This window comes from Lemur catta, chromosome 15 (assembly GCF_020740605.2).
Source record: "Lemur catta isolate mLemCat1 chromosome 15, mLemCat1.pri, whole genome shotgun sequence".
NCBI classification, from domain to species: domain Eukaryota; kingdom Metazoa; phylum Chordata; class Mammalia; order Primates; family Lemuridae; genus Lemur; species Lemur catta.
This window is the reverse complement of record NC_059142.1, coordinates 53,509,842-53,536,482: the sequence shown is the minus strand read 5'-3', so window position 1 is coordinate 53,536,482 and position 26,641 is coordinate 53,509,842. Positions and strand designations below refer to the sequence as shown.

At 47.5% G+C, this 26,641-nt stretch overlaps 2 long non-coding RNA genes and 2 other non-coding genes across 5 annotated transcripts in view; 2 read left to right on the top strand and 2 right to left on the bottom strand.

Moving 5' to 3' along the window:
• Positions 1-2,524: 2,524 nt before the first annotated feature.
• Positions 2,525-26,641, bottom strand: part of LOC123650629 — a 28,296-nt gene continuing 4,179 nt past the window's right edge. The window contains exon 5 of the long non-coding RNA XR_006739442.1: positions 2,525-3,265. This is a non-coding gene — a long non-coding RNA (uncharacterized LOC123650629). The remainder of the gene's footprint in view (positions 3,266-26,641) is intronic.
• LOC123650630 lies at positions 10,655-18,898 on the bottom strand. 2 transcript variants are annotated; one of them, XR_006739444.1, is made up of 6 exons: positions 18,813-18,898; positions 16,414-16,528; positions 15,614-15,807; positions 13,849-14,026; positions 13,381-13,460; positions 10,655-10,983 (listed from the first exon to the last, which is right to left on the bottom strand). It is a non-coding gene; the product is annotated as an uncharacterized LOC123650630 (long non-coding RNA). The 2 variants fall into 2 exon arrangements; XR_006739443.1 differs by lacking the exon at positions 13,849-14,026.
• On the top strand, positions 21,090-21,193 carry LOC123621355. Its single transcript, XR_006729090.1, has one exon. It is a non-coding gene; the product is annotated as a U6 spliceosomal RNA (small nuclear RNA).
• Positions 23,694-23,794, top strand: LOC123621425. The gene has a single exon (XR_006729149.1). It is a non-coding gene; the product is annotated as a small nucleolar RNA U13 (small nucleolar RNA).

The window sequence follows — 26,641 nt, the reverse complement described above, 5'->3', positions numbered from 1 at the left end:
GTGAGTAATGATATTATGGCTAATATTTTTTAAAGAAGCCTTATCTTTTAGGGTTCACACTGAAATATTTTTGAGTGAAATATGATGCCTAGGATTAGCTTCAAAATAATCCAGATGAAGAAAAGGAGGAGACGAAATAAGTTGGTCCTGAATTGGTCACTGTTCATTATACTATTCTGTCCACTTTTGTATATGCTTGAAATTATCCATGATAAAATATTTTTTAACAAAAAAGATAGTTTGTTATCACTGAGGATGGCAGATCAAGATATACTTACAAAAGAGGTATTTGAAAATGTCTTAAGCAATAACCATATCATTAAAATACTTTTTAAAAATCCCCAAGGTGAATAATTTGAAGAAAGTAACACTTGTTTAGATGTGCAACTTATGGTATGTTTGTTTGAAAATCAGTTTTATTGGGCAGGTGTCCATAATCTATAAGACATTCTACTGTGCAACGTGCTGCAGAGTTAAATGAAAAGATACAGCCTTCATTGTGTCCATACACTGCCCTGTGCTCGTGTTGTGTGTCAGACACTGTGTGACGCATAAAGATGACTGTGCTGTGGAGGGGGACGTAGGGTGTGTACAGGGGTCAGGTTTGCTGCCAGCGACCAAGAGCCCACTGTAAAAATGACATGGTGAGATAGAAGAGTGGGTCCCTCTCACGTGATTGAAGTCCAGGGCTGAGAAGGCACCTGCGTGTTCCCTGTCAACTGCTGATGAACCAAAGTTAAGCTGAGTAAACCAACTGCAGCAGGGAAGAGCAGCACCTTAACCGGGGTCACACCTAGATCACTCTTGGTGTGTCACAACAGGAGGCCCAGGGTTCGGGGGCCTTGGCTCAAGTGTTCCAGGCAGGTCTCTCGGTGCTGGGATCTGGGTAGGACGAGGCCAAGGTTGTGATATCATGGTTTAGGCCTGGCGAGCACAACAAGGTCTGGAAGATTCAGGTTGTCTGATAAGTGCACTGTCTGCCCCGGTGAGCAATCTGTCATCCTGAGAAGGGGGTTATTTGCCAAGATGAGCCATCTTTTGTCCAAATAAATTCTTTTTCACGAGTTTCCTGAAGCAAACAGTGAGGCCGGTTGTTGGGTGACAGTCTGATCTTCCTGAACTAGAATTTCTGGGGTCCAATCCTGAGTCACATTGACACAGGAGGTCTCGGATCCCAGTCCTGATGGTGCAGCTGTGTGGACGCAGGTGGTCGCATTTCTCATGGTCAGGGACTCAGGCCCCTCCCGTGTTGCTGCTTTGCTGTTATCACAATGTGTCTTTTGCCTCCAGCCAGCAAGTAGGAGGAGAGGGTGAAAATCAAATCTCCCCCCACCCCCCAAAGGATGCTTCCTTGAAGATAGTGTGCATGTGCTATCACATACACACACACACACACACACACACACTCTTCCCCGTACATCCCACTGGCCAGACTTAGCCACATGGGCAGGCCTAAGTGCAAGAAAGCCTGGGAAATGTATCCTGTGTTCCAAGTGGCCACATACCCAGCTAAAAATTATGACTTTTCTTACTACAAAAGAAGCAGAGGATGAATATTGGTGGCAACTAACAATGTCTCTCATCAAGGATGTCATCACACTATTAAAATGTAGTGTGAATGTGTGTTTGAAATATCTGGAAACAAAAGGAGGGGAGATGTGCAGTATGGTAAGTGCTACAAATGAGAAACAGGAAATTGCTGTGCGCGGCAGTGACTGGGGAGTTGAGGAAGGCCTCACGGGGCAGACAGTGGGACAGGGCGGGAGCAGTCCGAGGAGGAAATGCAGTTACTGGTGGGAGCATCGCGTCCCTCAGACGTGTGTGCACACAGATGCAAAGAAAACCAAGGGCGGAATCCTAAAGAGTCAGGATGTGAACAAGAACCAGAGAAGGTGCTGATCCGCAGTTAGAGAGGTGGAAGGAAAACTAGAAGAAAGAAATGGTGTCCTGCTCACCGAGAGAGAGTGTAAAGTCGTGCGGGGTCAACAGCACCAAAGGCCAAAGATATTGAACAGAATAAGAAATAAGAGAGGTCCTGGTCTTGGTGACAAGAGGGTCACTTGTGTCCTTGCTGGATATGAATTCAACAGTGGGTTGAGGAGAGAATATGGAAACCAGGACGGTGATTGTACATGCTCAAGTCACTGTGACAGGACACAACCTTTTTACAAAAAACATAAATAAAACATAAGAATTGTGCAAGCGTTGCAAGTTTTGTCCAAGTAGCATTCCTCCTTTCTCTATTCTCTGGGCTAATGGTGTCATCTGTAGGCTGGGAAGGGCGGAATTAATGCTCTGCAAGGCCCCCCACCAAACCCATAAATGGCACCGGGGAACAGAGCGAAGGGAGGTTTGATGGGACAGCAGCACTCGAGTAGAGATGACAAGAGCGCTGCCCTGACTGTAAGAGCACACCTCCTCGCTTCCTCAGATTCTCTCTTTACAGTCGTATTATGAAAGTGTGTATTCCAACACCTTGATTAATGAGCATTTTTATTAGTAAGCTCCTCACCTGTCTGTTGTGGCGGGCAGCCTTGAAGGACGCTGTGTAAGGGCCACACTTATCAGGTGCCCTTGGGACGAGGCTGAGGATGCCACGTCCTGACACCCATCGCAAGGCACTCTGGTCCCTTTGGTTGCTCAGCCGAGCCCCCCTCAGGGGCCTGAGTCTGAAACTCAGAATGCAGTATGAGCAGCGGGCTCACACCTGCAAGGCCACCAGCAGGTGGATGAGAATTATCAGATTACGTCTTCCCCAGCAGGGTTAACCCGAGGTAGGGACACCTCCTTGTTCCTCAGGCCATGTCTTCTCCGTTCTTAGCACAGTGTTGGGCGGTATCTCAAGGAAAGTACGAGAAGGTGCTGACACCGGCAGCATGGGGGTGTAGACTAGGGGAGGGTGCAGAGAAGACACTGGGGGGGCACGTGATGATCGTAACTAAAATTGCAGCCTCCAGAGTCCAACCTCTTCTCCACCACAGCAAAAGCAGCAAGAGATAAGTCTGAACAATCCCTTTGAACAATGCTGAGTCAAGGTTAGCTAATTATCAAGGCTGTGCCGAGAGGCCCGGTGGCACTTACTTCTTATTCTCTGGTGGCCTCACACGCCCTGGCATTTGTGCTTCCACTTCAGTCGGTTACAGGGACATGTCAGAGCCCACTTCTGGGAGAGACCACTTCCCCATTGGATGGTAAAAGAGTTAAGGACAGCCTTGCAAGGCACGACAGAGTCTCCTGACATGGGCCATCTGGCGAAGTTTCCAGCCTGGAAAAGTACAGAAAATGTAGGTTACCCTACAGGCACAATTTCCTAATTGAGCCCTGGCAGGGATCCAGTGGCCTTGAGCTAATTCATTGCATCATTCCCAACCTGGGAAAACTTCAGGCCAAGAAGCCAGATCTGCAAAAGTTATCTTCCAGCCTTATATATTCCTAAAATACTTCATTGCAAGCTGGGGAGGCAAAGCTGCCTATAACTTAATTGGTTTCCCTGACTCAGAGTCTTCCTCCTTTCAGGGCACCCTGCACGCTGCTGGCACCATTCTCTCTCAAGAACAAAAATACAACCTCACTCGCTTGCCCAGAATCTACGTTGACTACAGAATTAAATTTAAGCTTCAAAGCCTGCCGTTCGAGATCCTCTATAAATCTTGTCCCCAAAGTCCCTTTGTCCAGAATGATTTTATTTTCATCTCCACTCTGTTTATTCCTTCCTTTGCTGATTGAACAAACATTTATTCAGCACCTTCACTTACTCAGACGCCATAGTGAGCGCTGGGGTATAGAAAGACACACTACAGGAGAGCAGGTTGCCGTCACGGTCACGGTGCTCAGCCTGCTCTGCAGGACAGAACTCCAACAGCTGAGACGCAGCCCGGGTCCCCAGCAGCCCACTGCTGCTCCGCCCAGAAGCCTTTTCTGATGGCTCTTTCCATCGCCCCTTGGACTTTGCACTTGCACTATAAGGCCCAATGCCTTAAATTACATTGACTAATTTCATATACATATTTAAATATGTGTTGCTTGGGTACTGGGACCATTGCCATTCATTTTCTTCTATTTTTCATAGCACCTGGCATTTTCCAGAACCTTATTAAATAATGGCTGGGTTGAACTGAACAAGCCTTTGATCAGGCCTTTATTCTGAGTGCATTAAACGTGCCTCCCTGTCACATGGACGGAGCTGAAGCATCCTTGGGGGTGATGCTCTCACCCCCTTCAGACAGCTCTTGTATACCTTGTGCCACCAAGCAGGGACATCAAGTTTAGGGAAGGGGCTCAGCCCGGGTGGAGAGTTTCTGCAGGAGGAAGCATAGCATGCATCCCATGAGATTTAGGACAACAAAGAATAACCCCAAGGTCTTTTGCTTCCAGCTCAGAGAAATGAAAAATAGCCAACCCAATCATATTTCTTTTTGGCTTGTTTGTTTCATAAAACATAGTCCTCGCTTCGCCTACTCTGACGCCACTTGTGGCACTTTCTGTCATGTTCCAGGTCAGGACTTAGGTTAGTAAGTGCAGCAGTGAGTCCTCGGAAGGTGTGGCTGCTGGTCACACAGCTGGGGTTGGACGTGCTGCTTTTAACTGGCCTCCAGGAAAGGATGGACCAAAGGCCAGGTGACAAGGAGCACTGGGTAAGGAATGAACCGCAGAGAATCCTCAACCCATTTACTTGGAGCAGCCTTCCCAAGGCTAACTACGGAAAACCCCTCTCACCTTCGTTCTGTGGGCAGAGACTGGACCACGCAGAGAAGACACCCGAGGGTCACCAGAGCCCAGAGCTTTCCCACTGTCTCTTAGTTATGGCTGAAGGAGAGGAACACTCAGCCCCGCAAATCTGCCGTTTCACCTTGAGAGGGTTTCTGTTCAATTTCTTATTCGGGATGCGTCCCGCAGCCAGGCATCCTACAGCACTGCCCCAGAAGTTTCTCTGCACACAGTGTGACCTCCAGCTGAGAATCACACATCTGCTCATTTCACACCTCGCTGAAGATTCCATCTCGTATCCCTCCCCACTGTGGCAGGGCCTGTGTGCCTGATGGAGACATCGCAGTAGCACAAAGCAGCTTTTAGGGTTTTTCTCCTCCAAAGGAAAGGGGAAAAAATGTTTAAATTGGATGTTGATGGAATCTGGTGTCAGGAAATGTATCTTGCTGGGTTGTTAAGCTCGGATAAGAAAATGTTTATGAAAACACTTTGTAAATGGTTAGGCTCTATGTAAATGCACCCCACTGCCAGGCATCCTACAGCTCTGCCTCCAGAATGTTCTGCACACGTAGATTATTATTATCACCTCCCTACGCCTCTAGTTGGTTACCAGCATCATCCTCTATATTTAGATAAATTCTTCCCCATCTTAAATTTACCCCAAACAGAAAAACAATATGAGAATTGTTCAAAAGACCAATTCTCATTTGTAAGGCTCTTAGCACAGACAGGCTAAAATATGCAAAGGTCTTTCTTGGCAAACCACCTTCTATAATTACGAACTAAATAGACTCCAAGGTGCTGGGGGTGCACGGAGAGACAGTTATCTTGCTTAGCTGGGCATAACAGTCTCTGACACCCCTCTGAGTTCAGAAAGCTCAGTCAACCCTAAAACGCTAAATTGTGAATGCATAACTGCACCTAAAAGGGTCTGTGCCTGCCAGCCCAGCCTTGTCCTTGGCCTCTGGTCAAGTGCTGTGCTCGTGCCAAGGTGTGACCTTCAGATGGCTTCATGACGGTGGGGGGTTCTGCTACACCCCAGAAATGTACAACCACACTGACGCAAAACCAAGAACCCACATGACCTTTCTCCATATCCCCAGGGACAACACAAGGCTCAGGAAGTGCCCACGGTTGTTGGTGTACTGCCCTAACAAATTACCACAAACTGTGTGGCTTAAAACAACAGAAATTCATTCTCTCACGCTTCTGGAGGCCACAGTTCTGGAGGTGAAATCAAGGTGTTGGCAAGGCCGACGCTTTGCCAATTAAAAACAGTGAGTCCAGCCCCACCTCCAGCTGTGTGACTGGCAGCTGCACAGCCTGGGGGTGCGTCGCTGGACTAGCTAACTTCAGTCCTGACCCGGCTTTTAAAACAAAGTGCCACACAGCTGCATCAAAGTAGACAAAGTGAAGTTGGGAGGCACCTTCTGACCTCAGAAAGTGGACCCCAAAACCGATGTCTGGCCTTAGGCCGACAGGGTTCTTGGGTTCGTACAGGAAAGAATTCAAGCACAAGCCTTACTTTGGAAAGCAAAGCAACATTTATCAAACAAACAGCACGCAGGCGACCCCACAGACAGCGCAGAGGTGATAACAATGCTGGCAAACTCTATTTATGGCTATTTCTTGATCATATGCTAGTAAGGGGTAGGTTATTCATGGACGTTCTTGGTAAAGTGCGAGATTTCCAGGAATAGGGGTTCCTCCTCTTTTCATGCTATATAGAGGTAACTTCCAGAGGTTGCCATGGTGATTGTAAGCTGTCATGGCGCTGGTGGAAGTTTCCATTAGCATATAACTCATAATAAGCAGGGCATAATGAGTTACAAGGGCCATCTTGGCTCTTACTGGTCTTAACCTGTTTCTTCACTGCATTCTGTTTTCCTGGTTTTGGTAGAGGCCTTGGTTCAGGGCCTGCAGGGGCGGTTTCCTGTCTCACCAGCTGCTGGCGGCCCCAGGCATTCCTTGGCTTGTGGCCACATCCCTCTAGGCTCTGCTTCCACCTTCTCCCCTGTGCCTCCATGAGTCAAACCTCTCTCTCCTTTCTAAGGCCACCTGTCATTGGATTTAGGGTTAGCCTAAATCCTATGCTCTCATCTTGAGCTCCTTATCTTAATTACATCTTCAAAGACACTATTTTCCAAATAAGGTCACTTTCATAGGTAAAGGGGTTAGGACTTGGACACATCTTTTTTGGAGGCCACAGTCCACCCTCTACAGCTGTTTAGAAAACAAACCCCCATTGGAGGGAGGGGACACACTCCTGTTCACTGTCCTGCCACTGGCGGCAACCTTGTCAAGCACGGTGCAGTGATGAGGAGCCCGCACCCCACAGGGTCGGCCTCCCGGATCCCACAGGTGCTCACGCTTACCTGACTCACCCACCTCTGTTGCCCATGAAGCAAAGGGAAGGGCGGAGCTGACCTGCTTGTCACTCTGTAGACCCCAGGCTCTGAAAGGACAAGGACGCTGCCTTTGTCAGGACTGGCCTCGTTCAAAGGTTCATGCGCACTGGTGAGAGCTCGACTTTACTCACACAGCACGCTTGGGCACACAGAGGACTTCGCTGGGGACCAGCCTCTTAACCACACAGGGAAGCGTTTGAGGACCCCCTATGATGCTGGCAACCTGAGCTTATTCCACACCCAGGGAAACCAAGGCACAAGGCAGTCTGGTTGTTTAGTCCTTATAGATCAGAACTTTGGAGCCAGTTGACAGTTCCCCTCTCCCCATATGACATGTCAACACAGTGCCCTGTTCACTTTGGTTGCAGATTAATAGCAGCTCCCTCCAAGAACAATGGTAGCTCCCTCTGTTGCACACCAATTCTGTCAGGCCTCGTGTCAGGCACTTTACGTGCGCCATCACTGATATTCCTAACAGCCCATTCGCAGATGGGGACAGCAAGGCACAAGGAGAATAAGTAACTTTCAGAGCACAGAATCTGGACCCAGCACTCTGACTCCAGCACTCACAGGGACGTTCCTGCTCCGCTCACTTTCTTCTGTTGAGCTCACGGTTTTCCCTTTTTTGTTTTTTCTTCTAGTTCTCCAGTTTCCAGATTTGTCCGTCCAGGTGTCATGGTAAAAAGCCCATCAGCCCTAAGCACATGAGGCTGATGGGATGGCCAGGGCCATCCTGCTCAAGAAGGCCCCCCGAGTGAACACCTGACAGAGGTAGGTGCCTGTGTTCCCGGACACTCTGGTGACCAGCAAACCAAGAACACATTGGCCCTAAAACATTTCCATATAGTCCCTGTGTAGCAGTTGAACTGCTTTGAGTCATAAGTTCTTTACATAGCAAGTGGCAATAGCCTGTATGACTCGGTAATGTTCCATTCATTCCTCTGAGACTTATGACGTAGCTCCTGAGTGCCCAGCACGTGACATAATAGGAGGAAGAAAAATAAAACACCCTGCAATTTCGGAATCTAGGGATTAAGTTCCCATTTGAGAATGCTGAATGAAAATAAAGGTATCTTTAACTTTGTGAGAATCACAGAAAGGCTTTTTTCTTTTTCTGTCAATCTGCTTGTTCTTACATCCTAGCAGCAAAGGCCAGGTCAATTTGGGTCCCGATACAAAGTATCAGAGCCTCATTCTCTGAGGGAAGACATTGAATTTGCCGTCTTAGTTCTGCGGCCCTTGCTTTAAGCAGTTAAGCCACTGTACCACACGCTGAAAGGAATAAATGGTTTCTTCTGCAGCTGGTTCCAACTTGCTGAAAGGAACTCTGAGAAAATTTATGGACTCAGTAAACCTAAGTTGCCTCCAAGTGGCTTCTCTTACTCCAGCCCTCAGATTTGCAATGCTGGAATTTGAGTCACCTTCAAGACCATTTCATGCAGACTTCTTAGATTTTTAAGAAGTCCGCATCAAATAATGTCTGATAAAAATTTAGCACTTTTCACGGCTAATTTTGAGCCACCACAGCTTAAGAGAGGGACGTTAGTTCAGTGGCCTGCCTCGTGTGACCCCGTGATATGCACCTAAGGAAATCTGGGCCCTGTGACTGCCAGGTGGGACCTGTTTGGTTCCTGAGGTTCCCAGAGACAGGGCAATATCCTGAAGCAGTTGCAAGACAGGGTTTTCGCTCGTGTCTGGCTACGATTATTTTCCATGAGGAGCAGAAGTTCTCATCAGTAGAGGAACCCATCACCACAGCTCCTGCCAGAGTCCTCAAGCACACTTCTAGCCGCAACAAGGATAATTTTTAAAATGTTTTTAAATCAATGAAATGTTTTAAATTATAAAATAACATACACCTTAGCAGACACACAGACTGTCTACACGGCATCTATTTCTCCACATCTTCCTTCCCAAGGCCCCGACGTTGCCCGGTGTCCTCCGGCCCGTGCCGGCAGCTCCAGGGGAAGCTGGGCCCTGCCGCAGCTCCAGCAGGTGGACCCAAGGCTAAGCCATTCCCTCCTGCCAGGGACCGATTTGGGAGGGGGCCTGTGACCCAGTTCAGGGCTTTCTGGAAGGGTTCCTACACTCTTAAAAAGGAGACACCAGAAAAGAAGTCCCGTGTTTCCGTGTCTGGGTGCTGTCGTGCCCACACTGATTCCCGGGCTGCTGCAGCCGTGCGTGCCCAGGAGGGGAAGCGGCCTTTGATGGAGGGATGCTGAGACTGCAGAGAGGAGAGGTGGAAAAGTCAAGAGGGTGGTGTGGCTCTTCTGGCTGTGCCCGGGCTCCTCCTCTGCTCGACTTCCGGGTGTGCGCACTCGTCCACGACCTCACGGTGCAACCCATTGCGAGTCAGGGCTTTCTGCTCCTTATAGCTAAAAGCCTCATGGACACATGCTCATTTTAGAAACATGTGTCATGCAGAGATGCATAAAGAAGAAAATAAAAATCATCTATAATCTCACCATCCAATAATAATCACAATTTATGTTTTCTTGCCTTCCTATCCCCCTTAAACAACTGATTTGGTGGCATTAATTGTGATAATAGGATTACAGAAGCAATACACTACTTTGTACAAAAAAATTCAAATAGCACAATTATTGAGTGCAGAAGGTAAACAACTCCTGTGCTCCCATCCCCTGAGCGGTGGACTCTGCAGTTTGTCGTCTATTCTGGGCATGTTCTCCCAGAATATCAATGTGTTCTAATGTATGGGCTGTTCCTGACTAATGAAAGCAGCCACTACCTTTTAAGCCCATACGAGTAAACTGGGTTGTTACAGTAGCTGAACGTCTGGGCCCTGAGAGCTGGAAGCCAAAAGGAGCAAAACGGACGGGGACAGGAGTTTCCACTCCTCTCTGCAGGCAGCGTTGGCCAGGCAGAGCAACACAGTGGGGAGAGCCTGGGGTTTGAGCACGAGAGATCTGGGTTCGATTTCCTGATTCACTGTTAAAGGCTGTGTGGCCTTGGGCAGGCCCCTTAACCATTCTGAGGCTATTTCCTCATCTGTAAAATGGGAATAATAATGCCTAACCCAGTCGTAAAAGTTAAAGATAGTGCACATGGTGTGGCCTCAACAAATGGTGGCCATTAGGTCTCTTTCTGGACTCTTCTACACTTCCTGGCATCTCTTTTCACAGCCCCCTGCTGTCTTTCCTTGTCTGTATTAGCCACGGGGTTCATGGTTGCAGACAACAGGATCCACTCCAGCTAATTCAAACCAAAAGGGGTTTAGGAAGGGATAGAGAGAGCTCACATAACCGTTGGGAGGGCCAGGGACACAGGCACTAGGCAGGCTTCCAGGGACAGCCCACTCCCGGAATCACACTGAAGAACTGGCTCCCACGGGAGCTGCCAAGCCAGGATGTGGCTGCCTTGCTCCTGTCTCCAGAACCAAGCTCCCTCCACTGCAATCCGTGCCAACGGAACGAGGCCCTGTTCCCTGCCTCCTTCTCCACCTAAGTCAGTTCTGAGTCAAGGTCTCCTGCAGGAACATGCAATTAGTTGAATCTAAATCACACATCTGAACTCCAGCAGGCTTTATATTCTTGTGTTGGAAAGGAGATGCTTACACTCAGAAAGTGAGAAGGTTCAAAACCTTCAGGACAGCCTCAGATAAGGAGCAGAACAAGCAGACACACAAGGAAGTTGGAGGACCTCTGTCCTCATCCATCACAGACAGCACGTGACACGCTCCAGGTTAATTCCCAGCTGAGCTCAGACGTGAATGGCGAATCAAGGTGATTAAAACATCCTGTTCCTCGATGTACGTGTCTAATGGGCCCTTCGTGTTTCACATTTTTGCAAAGATGCTTTCCAGCTCTGTTCTCCAACTGATGACCTCTGAGGCAGTATGACAACGGACCTGAAATTGTTTTCAGTGCAATAAAGGAAAGTATTTTTAGTAAGGGCAGATCCACACCTAGGGTCAGTTCAGCCTGCGAAAAGTCCCCAAGGTCAGCTTCCTGAAGTTGTTCCTGATGTCCCAAGCGGCTGCCTTTTCTTTGGCATTGGAGCAGAATGTATCTGCAAAAGCTCTGATTTTCCCAACAGTTAGTTTTTGTAAGGGCAGGTGGAGCACAGGTGGGTTTATGTAATCCAGGGATGACAGACATAAGAGAAGTGTGAAGTGCTCGAGCATAATGGCCCTTTGAGACTAACCAGACTGCAGCCTCTTCTTATGGATGAAGACATTAATTACCTGCAGTTATGGATGGTATTTTGCATCACTCCGCATAAATTATTTCATTAAATACATACTCTTTTATCCTGTGGGCGGATAAAAGAAATGTTGCTTCTTGTCCTGCCAGAGAGCTCAGGTCCTTGACAACAGCCCAGTCTGCTCTTGCACAAGGACACCAGCTCCTGTACAATTTTCCTCCAGCTAACTTTTGAGACAGGGTCTCACTCTGTTGCCCAGGCCAGAGTGCCATGGCGTCAGCCTAGCTCACAGCAACCTTAAACTCCTGGGCTCAAGCGATCCTTCTGCCTCAGCCTCCTGAGTAGCTGGGACTACAGGCATGCGCCACCATGCCCGGCTAATTTTTTTCTATATATATTTTTAGCTGTCCAGATCATTTCTTTCTATTTTTAGTAGAGATGGGGGTCTCGCTCTTGCTCAGGCTGGTCTCGAACTCCTGACCTCGAGCGATCCTCCCTCCTCGGCCTCCCAGAGTGCTAGGATTACAGGGGTGAGGCCACCGCGCCCGGCCCAGCTAACTTTCTTGTTTAATCTAATGCTGATGAGGACTGGGTGTGATGTGAGAACCCTTCTTCCAACCCCTGAAAGGTATTCTTTCCAGGGTAGGACAGAGCCTGGAATTCACCCATAGTCCCTAAGGACAGGTGGCCTAGTGATCTTCCAAGCTGTATTTTCCTCCCTCCTTCGCTGCATGCAGACGGTCATTTTCCTGGATGTTAAAAGATAGCTTGTGGGACCCCGCTTAGGAAGTCAGCAAAGCCAGGCTACCTTCATCGTGTTGAAGATGGTGGGATGGTTACTGCGAGGTACTAGTTCTTTCTTTCTCTTTTTTTAAATCCCCTGGGATTACCTTGCCAGTCAAAGCCTGAGCTCCCCGCATAATAAGATGGGAACGCGGTACAGAGGTGATGCTAATGGCAGCTAAATATAGACAGCAGCTTCGAGGTGCGCCGCCTGCGTGTGTGCCTGCCACGAGCACTGGAACAACCGCGGGAAGGAGGCTTTCCAGATGCATAATTGTAACCTCGACTTAGGGAGGCATGGCCTTCTCTGGCTGGGGCCAAGGCTGTCCCTGAGTTAAATGACAGCAGGAACTGCTCTGTACCATGTTCATTTGGACCCAGCGGCACCCGGGATACTATTACATAATGAAAAATGTCCATTGTCCTTGGAATGTGCATGGCTCAGAGGACAGTCCTTAACTGGGTGGAGATTAAGAGTTTCATTAATGAGTCACATTTGTTCCCTTATAATTAGGGTGACACACACCCAGCTTGGCCTGAGATAGTCTCGGTTTATGCCTACTGACTGAGGTAATCATTAACAACGCCCCCTTCGCTCTCAGAAGGGACCTGGCTGGGAGACAGACTTTAAGAGCACTGATTTATTGTCCTCCAGGAGAAGGAGGGAGAGAAAGCCCGGGTGGCAGTGGACCCCCTTGCGAGACCTCCTAGGTGAGAGGGCCGTATGGTGACGGAAGAGGGAGAAGCAGCTCTCCAACCCCTTCTGAAGAGTGGCGTGCTATGCCCACCCCAAATGACTCTGAGTGGCCACACACCTCCAGCCACTGGGGTCCTGCGATGACCAATGAGAGCCAGGTGGATCTGCTGGCCTACTGTGTGCCCAGATGGGAAAAATCAAATGATCCCTGCCGTCTACTTGACTCTGAAGCTGACGCAGATGAGACACAGCCTTGTGCAGCCTTGGGCTTCCGGTCCTAGGTTCAAGAGAACTTCAGTGCCAACTTTGTGCAGGGGGATGGATGATCTGCCAGGCAGATCTTGTTTATAGGGTCTGCTCATTGTGCTGGGTCCTAGGGAGGCCTATTGTAACAGGCCCGATCACCCTGCCATTGTACACAGACTCACCCCGTTGGTGAAAATGAAGAGGAAAGCCCGGGAGACAGTTTAAAGGAGTCTCCAAGACCTCAAGGCCCCAAACTAAGTCCTTTCCCTGACTCCATCGCAATGACAGACTTCCTTATCCCTCGGCCCTACCAAATGTCTCTTCCTGCAGGAGACGGCAGGGTCAACAGGGGCTGGGTTTTCTTGAGTAACTCACTGGTGACAGGCCAAGTCCATGGGGAGAATTCTCATCTAAGGGTTGATCTGTGAGGTTCCTCTATAATTCATCAGCCCCATCTAAAAGACAGAGAGCACATCGATCACCATTAGGCTGTCAAAACATTCGTTCAGCCTGTGAGAATAGCTTATTGGGGCTTTTAAAAATACCAGTCTCTTGCAAAGACGTTGATTGGATTTCTGCATGCACCACCCAAAAAGTGCCTCTGCATACAGCTTACTTCCACTGCATTAGAACAGAGAAAACTGAGAACTGCTGGGTAGATGGCCCTCAGCAAATGCCAGAGATAACCAATTCTGGCAAATGAAAAGCATGCTTACCATGCATTTTGTAAAAAGCGGGTGTTGGCCTGGAATCACAGTCCAAAAATCCTCCCACCACGGCCCCAGCCCTGACTCACATCCACAGGGTTAAGGAGGCTGAGGAAGTCTACAGTCAGATACCTACTGTGCATCCTGCCAGATAGCTCCTCGGAGATATGCAAGGAGGTTGCAGAAAAGTCTGTGAAATTCCAGGATTATTCAAACATCTTGTTACTAATAAAAATGTCCCTTGAAATTCCAAATCAGAATCCTTGACTTTTTAGCAAATTTATATCTGTTGCTTGTCAGAATTGTAAAGCACACTATGAAAATTGATAAAAATATGAGATTTCAGTTTGACTGTGCCCCAAGAGCCAAAGGATATGAACCCGGTCCCTCACGCGGCTACCTGTTCAGAGAGGAGCACACACCTCCCTCCCTGGCTCCCTCTCCAGAACTTGGAGCCTCTTCCACCTGGAAGGTCTTCCAATCTCTGCCCTCCAAAATCCCACACCATCCTTCCTGGTTCAGTTCCTCTGTGTAACACCCAGATCCAAGGGTCAGAATTAATTCCTCCTTCCTCTGGGTTCTGGTTCTAGGTTTTGCTAATATCGTTATTACAGTTCTCATATTAATAATATTCTGCCTTATTGAGGGATTCCTCAGGCACACCAATTTCTTGCAACAGCAAGAGCCCTCAGAATGCTTAAATTGATGTGAATTTTTGCAGGGTTTAAAACTATGAAAGTCAAAACTTTTTCATTCTTCTTTTAGTTTTCTTTACCACACAATAAGCTGACTTCAAACGGGCGTTGATAAAGAGTATTTTAAATATAAGTGTTCTTGCTTCTTTCTGCCAAGTACACCGAGACACTTGGAAAACATCTCCCACGGCCTCTCTCAGTTCCTTTTCTTTAAGAAACAGTGATTTGTTTCCTGTGTTTTGAAAGTAAGAGAACATGCTGCTTTGGTTGCAACAACTCCCAGGGTAGCCGGCACCAAAAATATCCCTTTTTTTGGAGGTGGCAGGCACCTTCTCCCATCAGGGAGGAGCAGCAGCCACTCAGAATGAAGGCCCGAGACCTCCACCGCCCTCTGCCCACACACACAGCCAAGTTCAAGGGTCTAATCCCCAAAGGGCCTGAAACAAGTGGGATCAAGGATGAAACACTCCTGCCCGAACTTGGAAAGGTTAACCACAAAGGCCCAGAGCTTTAAACAAAATATACAGCTGCAGATGCCGCCGCAGGTTGTGGAAAAAAACCACATTTGCATTTACCAGTTTGTTTGTACCTGGTGCTTGGTCAGACACAGGAAGGAGTAGGAAGGGGACAGTTTTCTGGAGCAATTGAATGACTAAAGGCAGAACAGGAAGACAGCTCTGCTATCAGGAACCGAGAAGAGACCTGTGTCCCTGCGGTTTATAGCTGCCAGCCTCCAGACAGTGCTATCGGGACTTAATGGCTTGTTTAAAGTCTGCGCCTGCCTCGTGAACCAGGATGGGGGGTGGGGAGGGAAGGGAGTGACTCCTGGGATTATTTCTCAGCTATCCAGGTGGCCGCACAGTGTTAGGAAAGACATCTTGCTTCGGGCGGGCCCTGCAGGCTGACACCTGCACCTCCTTCCCACCCAAGGCGCCCTTTGCTGATTTTATTGGCACCTGCATTTTGCAGCCAGAATCTCTCTCCTGGGACCAGAAGCCTGTGCCTGGGGAGTATTTTTAGGCCTGTGAGTAGGATAAGAGATCGACTGTCTGCATAAGGGGGGAATAATAAGACCTAACTATCAGGTCTAACTCTCTGCTGCAGAAGCCTTAAGGATCTTTACTTCGGATCTGAACTGTTTGTCCTAGAGACGGTGATAACTTCAGCCCCAGAGTGTCTCAGGGGTGGATTAGCAGGGAGACTTACCTTGGCTGGTGTCTCTTCCTAACTTATTCTTATCGAGTGTGTTGCTGCAGATGCATTTTTGGGTGCATTCGGCCTGTGTCCCAGCAAAGTACCCAGGAAGGGAGGGCTGGCTGGGAGGGCAGAGAGGTGAGACTCTTGGGTTGTGTGGGCCGAGGTGGCACTGACTTCTCAGAGACACGGGAAAGGCGACCTTCCTTGCAGGCACAAAGGAACATTAAGCTATCACTGGCAAATTACCAATACTCTGTCCCCACAAAAGAATTCGTTTGTTTCACATATTTAAAACATTCTAGAGCACACCATCCTTTTATTTAAAAATTTAATGTTTTAAGCAGAAAAGCTGTTTTTCTGGATAAGAAGATCTCTGTGCATTCCTGGAAAGAACAAAAGATTTCCAAGGGCAGCAGATAGCAGATGATGATCTGCTCGAGGCTTAAGTGCTTTTTAATTGATCTTTTTTCAACATTAATCGTTCAGATACACAATTAGCTGCTCAGGGCCGTCCTGGGAGGCAGTTTAACACACCTTATAAAGATATCATCAATGTAGATAACTGAGACCTAACTTTTCTCATCTCAAAAGCAATATGTGTATTTCCAGGAAAACTTTCGAAAATAAAGATAAGAAAAAGAGGTTGGGGTAATCTTACCACTTAGAAATTATCGTTCTTAACTTTTTATTATACACCTGTGGTTAGCAGAATGATGCCCCTCCCCCAAGATGTCTACATTCTAAGCCGTGGGACCTGTGACTATGTTAGGTTACATGCAAAGGGCAGTTAAGGGTGCTGGCCAGCTGACCTTAAACGAGGGAGATTTGCCCGGCTTATCCAGGGGGGCCAGTGTAATCACACGGTTCTGCCTGTACTTTGATTTCAGTTCACTAAGGCCCGAGTCTGACTTCTGACCTCCAGAACTGTAAGATAATACATTTGTGTTGTTTTAAGCCACTCAGTTTGTGGGTTTACCATAACTTGTTAGAACAGTATAGGAAACTAATACGGTGAGTGCCTTCTAGTTCTTTTTCTTTGCATATATATTTTCAACATAAAAGCACAGGACCAGCCCAGCACTTTGGGAGGTGAAGGCAGGATCGCCTGAGGCCAGGAGTTCAACACCAGCCTGGGCAACACAGCCAGACCCCATCTCTAAAAAAATTTTTAAAAATCTACCAGGCATGGTGGCACCCACGTGTAGTACCAGCTACCCAGGAGGCTAAGCCAGGGGGACCACTTGAGCCCAGGCGCTAGAGGTTACAGTGAGCTACGATCATGCCTCTGACTCCAGCCTGGGCTTAAAAGAAAAAAAAAAAAAATAAGCGCAGGACCACACTGTACCTAATATTTTTTTTTTTTTAAGATTAGTCAAAAAAAAAAAAAGATTAGTCAAGTACAGTAGTGAGGAGGGGGGAAAGTAGTAGAACAAGGAGTTCAATCTGTAACTGACTGTGAACAATCAAGTGAGATAACTCACTACCTTCGGACCAGCCTGTACCTAATATTTTTAAATAAACTTTTATAGAAGTCTAGCAGAAAAGCACAAATCCCCACTGTGCAGCTGGATCATCACAAAGACAGCATACTGTGTCACTGCAACTCCAATTAAGAACTCAAAAGTGACCATGACAGCCCCTAAAAGCCCCGTCCCATTCCTAGTAACACCCTCCCCAAAGAGAACCTTATCTTGACTTCTAACATCATAGCCTAGCTTTCCTGCTCTTGAACTTTACAAATGAAATCACATAATATTTTTTTATTGAGATATAATTTACATAGAGTGAAATGTACAAATTTTAGGTGTGTTTCTACATATGCATATACCCAGTTAGCCATCGTGCGACTCCAGATCAGGAGCATGTCCCCAAAGCTTCCTGACCCCCTTCCCAGCCTATATCCTTCTCCCCCAAATAATCAGTTTTCTAACTTCTAGCACTCTAGAATTATTATTTTTTTCAGACACAGGGTCTTGCCATGTTGCTCAGGCTGGAGTGCAGTGGGCTATTCACAGGTGTGATCATAGCATGATCTCAAACTCCTGGGCTCAAGTGATCTTCCCATCCCAGCCTCCCCAGGTAGCCAAGACTATAGTCTCACACCATCATGCCTGGCTTACCCTAAAATTACTCCTGCCTGCTTTTGGACTTTGTATAAATAGAATCATACAGTATGTGAAAAACCTGTTTTCCTTACTCATCAAAATATCATAAGCATCTTTCTACTGTACAGTTGTGCCACAGTTTCTTTAATTGATCTCTCCTTTTCATCTATGGTTGCTTGCCATCCTGGGCTAATTTTCAGAATTAAATAGCCGAGACGCATCATGTCTCTTACATTCATAGAGGTGGCTGCCGGCTGACTCCTCCCACATCATTATCACCAGGTGAGTGGCTATTCCCAGGGCCACTTCCATAATCGATCTCTGCAAGATCAAGGCTCTCTAAAGGGAGACTGAGGACTCTTCCTCAGAAACAATCGTTTTTCTTATAGTCCAACATATAAGCCACTTCCTCTCCCTGCAACTGGGCAACCAAGAACATTTTTTATCTCCGGAGCTCAGTCAACCGGCCTAATTAGCGGAAAAGCCACGGTTCAGAGCTTCCTGTTCTGGGACAGGAACTCTTCTCATGTATTCCTTGGAAGACAAAGAACGTTCCTCAAGGAAGACCAAGTAAACAAGTCCACGCCTCTATTCTGGGTAACATGACAAAAGTTAAAAGGAAGCAGTTGGCCTGCAGCCAGTTCCAACTATTGTGCTGTTTGCACAGAAAGTACATTATTAAGAAGCACAGGGGAGCCCAAGGAAAATGTTTGCAAGCCTACAAACTATGAATTATGATACCACTTTCAAAAAATAGGCATATGAGGATAGGAGCATTTTATGCATTAATTACTATAACAGCTAACAGTGTCAGACTGTAATGACGCTGAGGGCTCTTTGGTGGCTGGAAATTAGCAGATGCTAAGTATGCGTGGACTCTCTTGTTCCTTTAGAATATATGACACAGTATATGTTTCCAAGGCCAGGCGTGAAAAATAAAAGCTATAAAAAGCAGAGAGAAAATATACCTTTGGACAATTAATTTTAGTTCATTCTCTTTCAGAGTGTTAAACAAAAATTATAGGGGGCCATTGTTTTGGACTAAACTGCACCAGGCCCCAACAGACCAGACTAAAACTCAAAATGGAGTCACCCACACTCACCAAACTGAATCTGAGCTGTCATCTTGCCTTCCAAGAAATCAGGAGAGAGAAATAATAGCCTAGTTTCCCAAACAGGCCAGTTTCAGTCTTCAACCCGCATGCTAATGAAGTTCCCTGTTTTAATCCTTAAAGACTAACCTGAACTGGTCCCTGCCTTACAAGGAAAGTAACTTCGAAATGACCAATCCAATCTTTGTTCTTTGTTTCTGCTTTCTTCAGCCCTTCTCTATCCATAAAACTAAGTTCCTCTGCTCTGCTCACTGAACACTTAAGCTATTTTATGGGAAGAAGTGTTGCCTGGCTCTAGAATCGCAAATAAAGCCAATTGAGATCTTTAAACTAAATTTGTTATAATTTTGTCTTTTGGCAGAAGGGAGGTAGTTAAAACATCAGACAACGTCACTCGGCGCATCTGTAGTTCCAGCTACTCCGGGGCAGAGACAGGAGGCTCTCTTGAGCCCAGGAGTTAAAGGCTATCATCGTGCCAGTGAATAGCCACTGCGCTGCCACCTGGATGACAAAGTGACACCCTGTCTCTAAAAAAACAACAAAAACATCCTTTACGACTGAGCCATCAGATTTATTTTCTCGGGATGACCACAGTTTTAACAGTACCGAGATGAAAAATTATTTAGAATATAAGACACCATGTGCACATACAATAATCTTGTGAAACTGGGGTCCCAGCCCTCTGGCCCTCTATTTATTTACCTGTGGGAAGCATCCAAGAGCAGCATGGGGTCAAGCTAGCCTCCCACCTGTCCAGAGGAGACACATGGCCACCCTCTGCAGGACTCAGGTTGTGCCGACCACGTTTAACACAGAAACTCCGGACTCCGAATACGGACGATGGCAGAGCCCCACAGCGCTGAGCTGCTTTATCAAGATTTTATTGAACATGCTTATTTAATCCCCACTACACACTTGCACAAAGGGCTGGAAGAGGCCAGGTGCAGTGGCTCACACCTGTAGTCCCAGCACTTTGGGAGGCCGAGGTGGGAGGATCACTTGAGGCCAGGAGTTCAAGACCAGCCTGGGCAACATAGGGAGACTCCATTTCGACAAAAAATAAAAATAAAACCGCTCGAATGGGGGAAGTATGAGTCCGTGCGTGTGTGTGTATGTGTGTGCACATGCACACATGTGTGCATACATGCGTATGTGTGTGTGTGTGCTGCAGGGGGCCAAACACCGACATAAACGTCAATGCCAATTGTCATATGCAGAGACTACGGAATAAAATCAGTCAGCAAAGTCCCCTTCTCAAAGGGACTTTCAGGTGTTGCCAATAGTGTTGGCAAGCTCCAAGTCAAGCTTGAAAACCAACTCAACCACTAGCACTTATAAAACCTTTTGAATTCTACTGTGAGACAATGCTGTATTATCTTTAGCAAGAAAGTCAAGGACGGCACCTTTAAATCACTGGGATCACCCAAGACACTCGGCGGGGGAGAAGGTCGTGCTCTTCTCGAGTGGGTGGGGACCTCTGATCTGGTCTGCAGATTCCTGTTTCTCTTCTCTCTTCCCTGCCCACTTGGACTTTCTCAATCTCCCTCTTCTTTTTCTTTCCTTCTGTGTCTTCGTCAACTCAACACAACACAGGATGGAAATACATAATAGATAATTTGTACTTAAAATACTTTTAATATTTCTGTATTTTTCACTAGTTTGAAACCACACGAGTGAGATTCTTTCTTTTCGTCCCAACTCAGCGCTCGCTAGTCACGTGCCTCTGTCCCTGTCCACACAGTGGAGATCAGAACGAGACCAGCCTCAGCAATCCTTTCCAGGGGTTAAACGAGATGGAGGTGAAGCCCGGAGACGGGGCCGGCGGGGGCCAGCGGAGCTCAGGTGGGAGCTGGTTTCTGTTTGCGGCTCTCTGTTCTGCAACGGGACACTCAGCCAGAGGTCTGCAAGCACCTCAGGGGCCAGACAAACAGAATTTGTCCTTTACAGGGAGCAGTGAAGAAGCCCAGGAGGGAGCAGGCGTGGGAGTGGAGGGAAGGGCAGATGAGAGCTGCCCAGGCCCAGGCTGTCCTCTGCTCCCAGTGGTCTCTCGAGGGCCTGTGCTGGCTCCACTGGGGGAGGCCAAAGTTCAGGGGCCTGGGGAAAGAAGGCGAGAAACTTAACCAAGGTGAAGGTCCCTGCTTCATAACAAGCACTTTGTTCGCATTGACCAGTGGGGACAAGCATTTCAGCAGATCACCTGTGAGACCAAGCATGGCAATTTGTAGGTCTCATCTAAATCTGAGGTCATCAAAACCATCTCCAGAAACAGTGCTGGCTTCGGCAGCACATCTACTAAAATCAGAAGGACACAGAGATTAGCGCGGCCCCTGTGCAAGGATGACTTGCAAATTTGTGAAACGTTTCATATTTTTAAGAAACAAAACAAAACACATCAGTCTCCAGAAACACAGGAAGGGCAGAGGGGTGTTTCTTAACCACGGCCCTGTTCCAGGAGCACGGCGGGGCTGGGGTAAAACTCGATGTGGCCAGTCCCTGCTTTGCTGGAGACGACAGCCGCGGAGCAGTTGCGGAGGAAGCACACGCCTCCCCGCGGGGCCCAGCAGCGTCCGATCAGCTGCCCAGGCCCAGTGCAGCCAGCAAGGAGGCCGACAGCAGCACCCTCCACGGAAACCCGGGAAAATCACTTAGGTTTTTTTTTCAATTAAGGTTTCCAAATAAAATACAGAACCACCAGTTATATTTTGAAAATCAGATAAATTTCCTTAGTATAAGTGTGATATTATGATAGCTGTACATTGGTTTTCATCCACGGTTCCTGGCTTGTAGCTCCTCAGAAAACGGGATCTCTCTCCCTGATCTCCCACCCTCCTTTCCCCCGCCCAAGGCAGGACTGTAATTCTCCTGCCTTGACTGGTTGTGGGTCACAAGACCCCCATTTCAGAAGAGGCCTGCCCCATGTCCTGGAGGAAGGATGCCGCACAGAGAGGCCAAGAATCTGACACACGGGCCTCGCTGGGTGTCCCCACTCAGCCTATCAGTGTCGGATCACACCCTTTTAGCCCAGTCACATCCCCCCACAGCTGCCAATCATGCCTATCCAGTGAGGTCTCCATAGAAGACCCAGAGGACAGGGGTCAGGGAGCTTCCAGTAGGTAAACATGCGGAGGTTCCCGGAGGGTGGTGCACTGAGACAGAGCGTGGATGCTCTGCACCTTTCCACATATCTCCCTGCACATCTTTTCATCTGTAATCTCTGTAATATCCTTTATGATAAACCAGGAAATGTGTTTCCCTGAGTTCTGTGAGCTTCACTAGCAAATTAATGAAATTCAAGGAGTGGGTCGTGGGAACCTCAACTTGGAGCCAGTTGGTCAGAAGTTCCAGAGGCCTGGACTTGCGAGTGTGTCTCTAGTGAGACAGTCTCGAGGACTGAGCCCTCACCCTGCGGGATCTGAAGCCATCTCTAGGTAGACAGTGTTGGAACCGGATTGATTAGGGGACATGCAGCTGACATCTGCTGAACTGCCTGCTTGCTCAGCGGGTGGCCAAAAGCCCCCACACTCTGGCCACAGGAGCCTTCTGTGTTGACTGTCGTGGCGTAAGACCAGAGGACAGGCATGGCCCCGTGCAATGGACTCACTATAAGAATTATTCGGCCGGGCGCGGTGGCTCACGCCTGTAATCCTAGCTCTCTGGGAGGCCGAGGCGGGTGGATCGCTCGAGGTCAGGAGTTCGAGACCAGCCTGAGTGAGACCCCGTCTCTACTAAAAATAGAAATAAAAATTATCTGGACAACTAAAAATATATATAAAAAAATTAGCCGGGCATGGTGGTGCATGCCTGTAGTCCCAGCTACTGGGGAGGCTGAGGCAGGAGGATCGCTTCAGCCCAGGAGTTTGAGGTTGCTGTGAGCTAGGCTGACGCCACGGCACTCACTGTAGCCCGGGCAACAGAGTGAGACTGTCTCAAAAGAAAAAAAAAAAAAAAAGAATTATTTGTTGTTCATCTGAAATTCAAATTTAACTGCTTGTCTTGCAAATCTGTACTTTTATCTGCTAAATCTGACAAGCCTACACTGAATGGCTCTCTCAAAGCTCTCCTAAAACACCCCTTTTCCTAAAACACCCCTTTCCGGCCTTCTGTTTTCTGCATCTCCCATCACAGCAGCCGCTCTCCCCAAAAACTCCAGGCCTCCAGCTCCAGGAAGCCCTGGGACCCCTCCCCGCTCATTCCTACGTAAGTCAGGCAGACAGGGGCTTCCATCCCGTGCAGAAATCGTAAAGAGCATAACGGGGTGCTACCGGGAAGGCCCCGGGCCTCTGGCAAGCACCACAGGCATCTGCTCCGACCTGGTTCTCACAGCGAGGGCAGACGGCGGCGGTGGGGCGCACAGGAAAGGGAGACTCGGGTTCAGTAAGTTAAGGTTTCCCACATGGTTCCACAGCAAAACCAAGGCTTGGACTTTGAACAGAATACTGCAGAGTCCATCATAATGTGGTGACAATACAACACATATAGATTGGTCCTGTCCACCATACTACTCCTAGGGGTGACCACACAGTGACACGATGCCTTTGCAAAGTCCCTCTACTTTCCCTGGCAAAGCAGCTACTTGCTTGGGCTCAATGACAATCACCCTCCTTCCTACCAGGATATAAACAGAGATATCTAATCTATAGTCCTGTTTATGCCACAAGGGTCACACTGGGGACGATGACTCCTTCCCATGAGAAACAAGAGTCCCAGGCCGACAGGAACTTCCAGGCGGGCCGGGCCACCAGAGAGGCTTGGGAATCTCCAGGAAGGACGGGCAGCTGCACAGACTGGAGCTGCAGGGCAGAGCCGGGAGGTGAGTTAGACAGCCTCTGCTTCAGGGTCTCAGAGAACACTGGTGACCAAAGGCAGTTACATGACCTTTTGTGGTTCATGAGCGTGATGGTCGGGTTTTCACGCGCGTGTGTGAGATGTGTCACCCTCAAACCTAGTGACGACGGCACATTACCCATCTGAAGTGGGGGAAAAAAAAGAAAGGCCGTCAGAAAAAAAATTCTAGGACAATAGTGTTGTTCTGGAGTCTCTAGAAACTCCAGACAGAAGTCAGCTCTTTGGCTTTATTAATCACCTAGTGCAAGAGCAAATACAAACTAGAAATTAAAGACTGGATTCTCCCTGTTGAAAACGGGAAGACACCCTCCACCCTCCACCCCTTTTCTTTCAGAACTTCTCTGTCCTTTTCAAATGCTTATAAATCTTTTTAGGGGTTAGATAAGTCTCTCACCAGCCTCATGACTCAAGTTATGTTTCCTAAAGGACCCAAGGTTAATCTCTTTGAATGGTAATTATTAAGGAAGGTAACTCCTGGGAGGGGATGGGCCCAACTTCTCTGTCACCTGACTCCAAATGGCAAAACCCACTTTCCTACTGAATGGGCTGTACCCGCTCAGCTACGTGCAGGGGGAGATTCTTTCTGTCCTTGCAATTCCATTAGCCGTTGCCAGCCACTCATCAGATTTGGGTGTATGCTTATTCAACAATAAGACTGTTTTCTTTCACTTCTACCTTTGTGCAGAGGTTTTCTGGGCTGTGAGATTGTTTTTATTTCCCCAACATGTGACCCCAGTTTTATTAAGCAAACAGCAAGGAGGTCTTTGCATGGTAATAACTGCCTCTTGCTGCACCTAGGTTAATAAGAAGCCTCAGCGAAGCCACCTTGCACAATATAGAAGCCCAGGTGAATAAACTACAAGAAATCATTACCATGACAGGACTGTGCTAGGAAATTCTTCCCTAATACAGGAAATTCGCTGAAAGGGCAACATCAATGTGTATATAAATAGCACTAGCAGTCAGGATTATACATGTGTCTTACAAAGTAAGCCTACACCTAAGTCAGTCCCACCATCTGTGAGAAAGGACAAGCCCTCCGTCACTCGTCAAGGTGTGGTCCCCAAACCAACAGCGTCAGCCAGCCTGGGAGCTTGAGAGAAATGCAGAATCTCAGGCGCACCCCAGACCTACTGAACCAGAAGCTGCATTTCGACGACATACCCAGGGGACCCCTTTGCACATTGCTTGGGAAGCCTGGAACCAGACGACAAATTCACTTAAGCTCTTAGACCAAAATGCAACAAGGTGGGCCTTCTGGACCAAGACAGAGATTTAGCCAAGACAGTTATGGTCTGGTAAAAAAAAAAAAAAAAAAAAGACTGTAAAATAAAGGACTACCCCTGTAACATGCTGCAATAAAAATAAAAAAAAAATTAAAAAGAAATAAAGGACTGGTCTAAACTAGGCTTGGGACAGAGGCCTTTCTACCTGGTATAATTCATAATTTCCTTCTGGGTAGAGATTGGCAAGATTGGTAAATTTTCTGGGAAACCAGTTACCCACCCACCCAGTGCCTGTCGGGAGCTTCAGCCAACATTTCTTTTTTCATGTAGCCTAACAACGATAATCTAGCCCTTGTTTTCCTAAAAAATAGCCCTACCTAAAAACGAACTTCTGAATTGGCATGCCAGGGCCCTGCCCCTTGCATACAAGATTGTAGCAAAACTTTAACCCATACTCACAACTCAATTGTCGGAAAAGTCATCTTTCACTCACCTAAGAAAAAAATTGTTACAGCTAGATTAATATGATTGAACTGGTATAAAGTTCTGCTGAGATGCCACCAGCAAATGTGGGAAGAATTAGCAAGAGGTTCAAAGAGAGCCCAGCCAAAGAAGAAGCAAGACAAGTGGGGGGGAAGCCAAGGAGGAAGAACAAAGGAAGTGCAGTGTGCGCCACAGCACAAGGGGGTGGATGAGCTCTGCAGACGCCTAATCACGTAAACACTCAGTGCCGACTCAAACAGGAAGTACAGAGGATGACTGTGCTGCGAGGATGAGGAAGGAGAAACAGAAGAGGAAGTAGGAAGAGCTCAGTGTGAATTTACCAGAAAGGAAGTCCACAGGCCTGGGCAGTGTGTGCTACCCAGATAGGGCCCAGGCCGACTTGCAAGAAAGGGCGGCAGTGGAAAACACCTTCTCTGGCAGGGCCGGAGCAGGGGAGTGTGGCTTAGTGTTACGAGCCTTTTAGTTCTATGAGTTTAAACCAGTGCATGTTTTACTTTAGGAAAAAATTTAAAACAAAAAGAAACATGAAGTCAGAGGAAGTGAAGCCTTCATTTCATTTTGACCTCTTAATAACTCTTTTTGTCGTTCCCACTAAGTATCTTGGAACAAAGATGGCACGTTAGTGAAGGGGACTGAGATGTGCATTAGGATTCATGGGGGGCTTTGCCCATAACTCATCTAGACATAAGATGACAACTAAGCAATGTTTCCAAATAGGCTCACGCCAGAAATTTGACTTTAAGCAACCTGCTTGATGCACAGAAGCCACGCGCAGGTGGAATGTGGCCTCCAGAGCCTCTAGTGGAAGTCAACACTTTCCCAAGTCATGGTTTTGTTAGCAAAGAATTTGCTGTTGAAAGAAAGTAGAAGTCTTATTTTAATTCAGTACAATAATCTACATGCTTCCCTGCTGCTGGCTGCAGTTCTAACGTGGCATTACATAACCACGGTTACATAACTCTCCACAGCTGACAGTCTGTGGACATGTGACCTTCCAGTGACTTACACGGATCTGCTTTCATCACATTAGCAACAAAAGAACTAGTTTTCTGCTGTGGCTGCATAATTGCTCTGAAAAAAAAAAAAAAAAACCAAAACTCCCAGAATAATTGTTTTATATGCACTCATCGGGTGTAACCACATAAAACCCAAATAGGCCTCCTACTTGTAAAGTTTGCAGAAGGCACTTTCTGCATTCTTCTTGATAGCAATTTAAATAATGATATAAATGAAATAAACATATCT